The following is a 9,775-nucleotide window of genomic DNA, read 5'->3' as shown; positions in this document are numbered from 1 at the left end:
GATAGCAATCAGAGCGTGGCCGTGCACCCTGGGTCTGTTAACGCAGCACTCAGTGCATTTACATCACTATCATTACTGTCCTTATCAACATCATTCAAGGCTACATGAAGCCCAAATAAAAGCAGTAATGGGCTGCATTAGCTCACGTTCTGAAAGGTGAGAAGTCGAGTCCGAAGTCACATCACTGAAAAAGGCAATCCAAAAAAGTCAGCATTTTTGGAGCAACCAACTTCGAAAGGAGGAAGTGGCAGAGCTACGGCCGTCTGTGATTGGTCCCCGTAGACCAGCCCCGCGGCTCATTCGCTGGCTGGACGGTAATTTTGTTAAGGGCACGGGTTGCTTCCTGTGCTGGCTAAACATATTTGTGCAAATGAGGTTTGGGATGCCTAAGGGGGAGAGGGGCCGGGAAGGAGCAGTGGGGCCCGAGTAATGGAGCCACTCTAACAGAGGACCGTGGGGGGAGACAGAAGAGATGGGGTGGGGTTACGGAGGGAGGACAGGGACGTGGAATGAGAAAACAAGGCCGAGGTAATGGAGGTTAAACGAAGTGGAGATAGAGGGAGAAGCATGGCCGCATACAGCCTCTATTCGCTTTGATTAACGGGCCCTGCTTTGAGTCACTGCTCTAATATTTCCAGACGTCAAACAAAGTTGACCCATTGAGCTGAGAGCTGTGTTCGTTCTGACCTCCCGGGTCACGGCTGGCCTAATGTCTCTCGCAAAGCAGAACAAAAACAAACAGCCGGCCTAAATGGCTGAAAATGCTCAGACTCAAAGAGGTGTTATATGTTACTCTAACCCCAAAAGTAACCTCTGTTCCACACTTGATCTCATTCTTAAAAAGGAAAAAGCTGCAGTTCTTTCCACACTTTTTCTAAATGAGACAAAGAAGACTATAGGTGTTTTCACACCTGATAGTCTGGTATACGCTCCGTTTGATTGGGGGCCGGAGTTGCAACATTTGTTAAGTTTTCAGCTGCTACAATTTGCTTTCGCCCTGCACTGTGTCAAACAAGTCAAAACACTTTGAAAAACGTGTTGCCCCCACACACCCCTCGCCAGTGGTGGCGTTACACCAAGAACCACTGAAGGAAAAGACACAAAAAGCTCCAAAGAAGACATGAGAGCAACTTCCTTCTTCATAAAATGTAAACAAAAATTCAGTAGGATCAGATTTTAGTGGTTGCAAGATTTCTTTTTTCTCTTTGGTAAAAACTTGAGACATTTCTCCTGATAGAACTGGACTATCGAATGTTTGTTCAGGTTGCATTTTCCCAGAATGTCCCGTTCACTTCCTGCTATTGGAATAGCCTTCGAAAAGTTAACCTTTTTGGTCCGTATCAGAGTTCGATTCCTCATTCACACCTTTCCAAAACAAATCGGACTTTCTAGGTAGGTGAATTGGAGTTCAGTCAAAGCGGACTAAACAGGACTGATGTGAACCCACCCTAATTTTGTGAAAAGCTGGGAACAAGAGCCGCTGTTTAATGTTTGCTAATAAATCCTGATGAGATCTCCCTCGGTCAGGTCTGGATGGCAGGGGCAACTCTACCCACATGGTCCAGTCCTGATCCAATTACAGCCAAACAGTGACAGTTACCAGCCCAGCAGTCAGGTACCCTCCACTCCGCCGTCCCCCGAGGCCGGCACGCCCCTCTCTCCATCCCATTTGGGCTCCACTGAGCCCTTTGCTGGACCTTAATTGGATTGGTCAGCAGTTAAACACATTACAGCAGAGCAGTTAGGCACTTGATATTTCCAAGTTGTTGGCAGTAATTTGCTCCTATTAGCAGCTTTTACAGAGAATAAGAGTCGGTGCGCAAACAATTGACTGAGTAGGGTTTCACCCTGCAGACAGTATGTGTTTGTGTGCATGTTTTTGTGTATAAAAGGGTGTTTGTTTCAAAGGGAGATTCAATTTGAGGAGTCAAACCTAATCAGAGGACACAGAAGTCTTACGGGAGCGTATGTGTTGAAGTGGGTGTCAAAGGAGGATCCCGGAGGCTCTGAATGATCATCATAATGGAAACTGAGGGCTCACAGCATCATAAGACAGTGAGCATCTAAATTAGCGAAATCATAACACAAATATGGTCAAAGGATGCATCAAGGCATTGCTTAGAATTGGTGACTTTGTGCACCAAAATATTTTTGGTGTACTTCCTAGTGTAAATCTTAGTATACTTGCAATAAGACAAAACTAATTTACAACATTTGAGAAAGATATGGGAGCTTATTTTCAGTCAATAATTCCTTAATATTGATGAAAAAGTATTAGTTCCACCTGCAAATTATTTCACTTATTACTAGTGGAACTAGTACATTTTTATCATACAGGATTATTTGCCTCTCATACATAATAGCAAAAGCAATCATGTACATAACTGTAAATGAAAAGGTAAAATGTTTATTTGCTTAAAATGGGACTCAGGCCTCCCCTTACACTGCTGCCCTGGGTTACTGCCCAAGTGGTTTAGGAGGTGCTGCTTCAGTGCAGGTTTTACCTGAGCCCCAGCTTTTCAGGATTATGAGAGAAGAAATTAAAAGATGAAATAAAATGGAAAAATTACTTCTTGGTCCTGTCATGTTTTTTTCCTTTTTAGCTTAGTTTCTCCTCTTTTTGCTGTTCGCGTTGAGAGTTGGGGCACACTGAAATGTGAAACAAAGGATCCAGGTGGAGAGACGTCAGGACAGATACGCTGCAGATGAGGAGAGATGACTGAAGTCTGGGGGTTTCAGGGATCGTGTCTGGGTATCTGTCTGTGAGGAGGACCTTTCCACCTGTTGTAGCCGACATTCCTTCACATTCCTGAGCTCATGCAGACAAAGCGTGGTGAGAGGGCCAGGAACTGACCTTGGCTCTGCCTGTCAACAGTTGATCTCACAGATAGAGACCACAACGGTCCAGACACACTGAGGCATAATTCAAGAATGCATAAGGAAATCACTCTACATAGGCATATGTTGTTCTTCCAGAAGAAGTTGAAAACTTATTCACTTACAAACAGAAGGATGGAAAAAAGACGACACATGTATGTCTTGGATAAATAAGAAACATTTCACTCTAATTAGTGAAAATGTGAAAGCTGGATTAAATTAACTAGTCATGTTTGCACTACAAGTGTGTGAAAAACTTTGTCAGTATTCCTCAAAACACAATTTTGCAATTGTAGTGTTTCCATTAAACAAGAAACATCAATGAAATCAAACATAAATAACTTTATTCATGCGATAAGAAATTTAAAAACATAAATCCGTTTGATGCAGTTGTTGATCATGTGACTTGTGTGATGCAAAAAACAGTGTTTCCATTGCGGTTTTGTTAAATACACCAATTTTTATACTGACATGAAAAAATTAAATAAATAAAAACTCATCCTAGCAACAAAACTTTTCAATCAAAAAAACCAAACGTTTTTTTGACACGTTTTTTATTGTTTTTTATCAGGTTTTATTAAGCAAATTTATTTTAAAAATGTCAAGTTGTGCAATTATATGGTCAATGAAAACGCAGCCAGTGACTCTTCCTCTGAGTTCAGCCCCAACATCTCAAACTGTTTCTGATGTAGCCTGTATACCCAGGATTGCACAATGAATTAAAGCAGTTTGGCATCTTTACTTGCCAAAATACTTTAATTGCTTTTCATTTAGCGTGAAGGTAAGGCTGTAACTTCATTTAACAGATAAATTTTGCAGGTTTGAATTAATAAAAGAAGATTAGTGAAGTTCCCATTTCAAAAGAAGGAGGTCGTGATGTGTCATCTCAAACTCAGATCAATCACCCAGGAGCAGTTTGCTTTCTGCTGGCAAATTCATTTTTAGTCATCTTTACTATTGTTTTTGTTGATTATTTTTATTTGCATTGATTTGTTTTATTCGACAAATTAAATATATTAATTGTGACGGAAGAATCTCCTTTTTCCTACGACGCAACAAACTTGTAAAATTACACTACTGCATACAGATTAGTCGATCAGTGCATCACAAACCGAAACCCAGACACTGCAGCTTGACCTGCAGTGTTTTCTGATTAAAGAAAATCTATAAGCCTAAGTCATGCTGAGGGTTTTTAATTATAGTGCTGTGTGTCCACCTCGGTTTCATAGGGCACTGAGCCACGGAGCATTGCAGCTGTTAACAAAGTGGAGGGACAGCAGGAAGAGGTGGGGCAGAGAGCCTGGAGGACGCAGCACCCATGAATGGAGCTTATTCTCCCCGAGAGGACTTCAGAAGGCATCGCATCACTCAGCTGGGCGGAGCACCCACCGGCGGCTGAGCCACCGTCAGCCCAGAGGTTTCAGATGCACTGAGCACGCTCTCTCACACAACGTACTGACTGGCCGGTCTGGGCCAGCAGAACAGCAGTCACACACAAACGCACACACAGCCAATTTTAGTCTCAAACTTACTCTGAAGTGAAAAGCCACACAAAATCATTTGTACATCCCTTTCAAGTGAGTTACAACATTAATTTCCATGTCTGGAAAATAATAAAACTAACAGGAACTTGCTAAAGATTAGGACTGGGTGTATTGATCTGAATAACTATACTTTCAATATTAAGGTGAGAACTGGTGGTGTATCGATAATGGTTTGATAAGATCGATACTTTTGTTTGCAGTTTCCCTTCCATATGTCCTCCAATTACTCCAATATCCTCACAAGAAGCCAAATATAAAGAGCTTACATTTTAAATTTGAGAGCAAGATTTTATACCTTTGTCATGTTTGTGCTTAAAACATCTACTGTCCTTCAAATGTAATCCGGTTAATTCCCCCTTATTGGTTCTGTGATTATCTATTCAGCCCGCTGAAAAACTTAAGATATAAACCTCAAACATGACATATTAAAATGACTGAATATTAACTACTGGCAGAAGAACAGTATCCCTATTTAGGTTATATGCAGATTACAGTTAGAGAACGAAGCCAGAACAGAGGTTTTCTGAGGGATCTAGCAAACCAGCACCCAATGGAGGGATGTAAAAACCCAGTCTACTTGGCTAATGCCTCCTTGTGGCAAAAACCGTTATTCCAAAACACTTTTCTTTTTCTTTTTTTTTGAGTCTAATATCATATTTTAAAGTTATTGCCTCATCAAAAACATAATTGGGCACACTGGGAGTGTTGCTTTGATTCTTATTAGTGTTTGAGAAACCAGGCTGCACAGTGGCGCAGTTGGTAGAGCTGTTGCCTTGCAGCAAGAAGGTTCTGGGTTCAAGTCCCAGCCCCAGTCTTTCTGCATGGAGTTTGCATGTTCTCCTTGTGCATGTGACCCCACTAAGGGACAAGGGGGTAAAGAAAATGGATGGATAGTGTTTGAGAAACCCTTTCATTTTCCTTGGCTGCCATTTTGGGGTGCATAAATACTTGCTCCAACAAAGTGCCGCCTATTTCCACAAATCTCCTCCTTAGAGCTGCAGACTCCAGCTGAGCTTCCGACTCACTCACATTTTCAAGACTTTAGACCCCAATCAGCTCCTCCAGACTAGTGGCAGCAGCAATTCGCACCTGGTGTGACTCTGCATTTTCTGAGCTCATCATACAAGCTACTTCTCAGTCCAATGTGTCTAAGAATGGTTGTTAACAGCTTAATAGAAGAAACTTGCTGTAATGATGTGCTGAAGGCAGAGTGTCAGAAATAGTAGGAGGTTCTTAAAGAGACAGAGCCCCGATTTCAAGGTGTCAAAAGTGCAAAGTCAAGTTTCTTTTAAGTCATGTTCGAGATTTGCAGCATTTTTATAACTGAAGATAACATAGTTATGTGATTATCCTTTAAATGGCACTATGTGCTTGGAAAATACATAATGTCAACCCTTTAAGATTCTGGGTGTACTTAAATGTTGTAACTTTTGCTCCAGTTCTGACCTGCATTTTTACCCTGATGTGCACAGAGATGCATCATTATATTCCTCCCAATAACAAAATAGCATACTTTTTAGGAGCAAGCCATGCAACTGTTGTGCAAGTCTCACTTTTCTCCACATAATCAGTAATTGAGGTTTTCTCTATACTTACACAAATGTACCTAACCAAACATTATGAAGACAACATCTGTCAGGTTTCTCTATTTCTTGAAGACTATTACCAGTTACTTTACCTGCAGTAACATTTTGTTTGCCGCTAAAAAGTCACTTCCACAAAAAGCTACAAACTCATGGTGGATGGAAGAAAAATTAAAACACTTATATAGAACAGACTGACAGGAAGTTTGTGTTTGGAACAAGATGGAAAAAATATCTGGCCTTATTAAGACTTGCAAGGTGCTGTACATTGTGCTGGCAGTGCCCTGACTTTCCCTGGAAAGAGTCTTCATCTGCTGATCTCTCTTGCAGTACAACAGGTGTATCTGTTTCCTTCTTTTCTCTATGGAAAAACAACGCTGCAACTTCCCCAGCCTCCAGGTTCTTAACCAACAATGGATAATGCATCAAACAAATTATCCAGCATTGTACCCGTAACAGTCATTTGCCTCAGCAGACAGATACGGCATTGTGTATTGTGAGAGCATGATGTTGATCCGTCTCATCAGCAGTCAGTCAGGCAGAGTCTTTGAGGCTGAGATGGCAAAACGGTGCCTCTCATTGGGCCTGTCCTTATGTTTGTGCTCCAATTATATACGTCTTCTCATCTGCCGTGCAAGCCCTCTGACCTCTGACTGAGGGTCAACATTTAGTACCCCCCCCTGCCAACATACACAATAGGTCTCCATTCACAAGGCAACAGTGGGCAGAAAGAAGAACAGCAAGAAAAGAAATGTTCCCCCAGACATCAAACTCCATATCTCCCCATCGTTTCCCCTCATCTGCACGCTGTGCAGGCTCTGCCCACATCCTCCTTTGGCGACGAGACCCTCTGTCTGCCGCCCTCTCTCTAAAACAAACCCTCTCAGCCCACATCCCCCAGCTATGCAAGACCAGGTTGTTTGCTGTGAGTGAACCTATGCCAGAGAACACAGCTTTCTGCACAAAACCAGCCCGTACATCTTTGCAGCAGAGCAAACACCTCTGTCTGAATTCCAGCTGATTCTAAAGCATCCGAGTGTCACCTGGCGCCTGACGCCACCATCACTGTCTGTCAGAGGAGGGAAGGGAGCTCCGTGACGAGGGGCGAGGGAGCACAGCCTCACCCCCCCGAGGGTTATGGAGGCAAGACTAAGGTAGTTAAGGATGGCAGCAGAGGGTGGTGGTGGGTGTATACTGGACTGGTGTTAATGTGTGGGCGGGTGGGCAGAAAGGATTTAAATGGATATTGACGCCCCAGGGGTAACCTGGCAACAGGCTGGAGCTGCTGTCAGATTAAGATCTGAAAGAGAGAGATAACCACTTTACTGCCCCCTGGACTGAGCAGAGCTGGTGGGCTGCAGGGTGTGTGTGCCTGTGCGTGTGTGTGTGTGTTTAACCTGCAGAGTTAAACACACAGACAGGAGGCAGCTGCAGAGCTGCTTCTAAAGATGTGCTTAAAATGCCACACAGCAAAGAAAATCCATCCATAATTGACAGCAACGCTTCAATCTTGCCCAATGTAATGCAGGAAGGTGACGCATTTACACAACATGAACACATGGAAATATTTGATGCATAACAAGCGACAAAAGATAAACAGTGTTTTTATTTCTCCTAACATGCCTGATTTAATGACAACAATTACACGCCTACCTAAACAAACTCGGTGTAGAAATTTGCAGCAGTGAAAACGGCAGTGTGATTTCTTGACAACACCAAAAGCAAGCAGTAGCGTCTTCATGTAATGTGACAGCAGAATTCATCTATTGGAAAAACTCAAAACAATATTTTTGAGCAAAGTCAAGTCAATTAGCTACCTCTTTATTTGATAATTTTCATATTACAGTACGCTTTTAGGTGGTGAAATGGTGAGCTTGAACCCAAGAAATGTGCTTGATGAGAGTTAATTTAGGACATAGGAACGGAGAGGTGTTTAATTTTTCACATAGTTTTTGGATATATTCAAATTTGGTCATCTAAATCATTGAAGTGTGGCAATAATGGCAAAACAGAAGAAATAAGTAAAGAAGCAAATAATTTTACAGTGACTTAAACTCAATCTTTGTATTTTTCTGTTGTTTAGCTAAAATGTTTTGTTTATTAATTTATTTGAATATAGTTTGCACAAAACTTGTGTGAAGGCGTTTTCTGTCCAATTCTTTTACATTAAGGGTCTAGAGGTGCAGATTACATGTGGCGATTTACTCTGGAAGGAGGCACTTATTCTTTAGGGAAACTTTTTAAGTGAAAATAAGCTAAATACAGATTAGTGGGATCTAATACGGATAGAGGAGAGTTAAAACCAAAATTGAAGGTGACAAAGTAATCAGACAGAAGATTGATGAATGCAAAACCTTGTTGAAAACAAATTTGTATGGATGTCCGCTCCACTGATAAGCTTCCGAAGTCAATCATTCTTTTCAAAAAACAGTAATCAATAAATTATCTTTCTGATCTGCAGCACAAATGCCATTCAATTCTTGAAAGTCCCACACTATGAAATGTGTAAGCTAACACAAATCCACACTAATACAGAGCTGAACACACTGAAGATGGGCTGAGAGGGACATGCGAGCCCAATCAGGGCCTCCCAGACTGAGAGGGATTTGTGGGACGGCACGCGACCGCGTCACAGCAGCGCCTGCGTCTCCCGTCAGCTGTGTTTGTGCAGGGCCATGATGGAGGGAGGGAAGGCCGGGGAGTAGCCTGGTCTTTACACAAGGACAGCTTCTACATAAAAGAGTTCAGGAAAAAAGAAGGGGCATGTAAATCCACTTGACAGGGAAGAGGGATGGGCTGAGGGGAAAGGAGGAGCCCTGGATGAAAGTTGAAACAATGACTTTTTCTTTTGTGCAGGTGTTTTTGTGTGTGCACATGCGCAAAGAAGAAAGACGGGCACCGAGGCAGCATAAATAACATGGAATGACTTAATGACATTAACCAAATATGACGTGTAAAGATCTGCTTTCTCCTTTTGTTTAACTTCGGCACAATTTGCATTTGCCAGCTAGTGACTACAAGGAGTGCGACAGTGGATCTGATTAAATTCATAAGTGTGATTTTTGTTTACCAAGACTGCACGGCGTGTGTTCATGCTTGCTTTTCATTTGGTTAACAATAAATTTAAAAAATAAATGAGACCGCAAATGGAAACAAAATACTTTTATTGCAACCACAAATCCAAATGAAGTCAGAAGATGATAGTTGGTTTGGGGAGTATTTTACAGTGAAGCTGTAAAATCCATTTTATGTGTTGACTGTAAACCTAAATCCTCCTTTAAGAAACAAGTGTGGTCCAGGAATCTTCAAAGCATATTTAACAGCACTGGCAGTTTTATTTAGATGTCTGCCTTTGTGCTATCAGGGAATTGATACAAGGTTTTAACTGATGTGAAATTCCTTCCTAAATAGTTAGCAGCAAATCATCTCTAAACCAGAGAATTTCATTTAAAAAGTGTATTTCTTGATTAAGTGATGTTAATGTCATTACAACTGAATCTAAGCTGAATAGATATTCAGAACAAATGAATGTGTGGATGCGCCATAACTTTATCCACCCACCAGAAACAAAACTGAAGTTATTATCTTTGGACCCAAAGAGGAAAGATCTAGAGTCAATGCGCAGCTTCAGTTTTTTCCAGCTACAAAGTAGCTGTAAAAGTTTGTAGTGCAGGTTTGAGTCCATCACCACACCAGAGCCACGTAAAGACAGTTACAAAGTCGGGTTTCTATCACCGGAAGATTTCCAGAATTAAAGGACTAACGATCTCA

Source organism: Poecilia formosa, unplaced genomic scaffold, assembly GCF_000485575.1.
Source record: "Poecilia formosa unplaced genomic scaffold, Poecilia_formosa-5.1.2 Scaffold106, whole genome shotgun sequence".
NCBI classification, from domain to species: Eukaryota; Metazoa; Chordata; class Actinopteri; order Cyprinodontiformes; family Poeciliidae; genus Poecilia; species Poecilia formosa.
The sequence above is the reverse complement of the archived record's forward strand: the minus strand, read 5'-3'. Positions refer to the sequence as shown.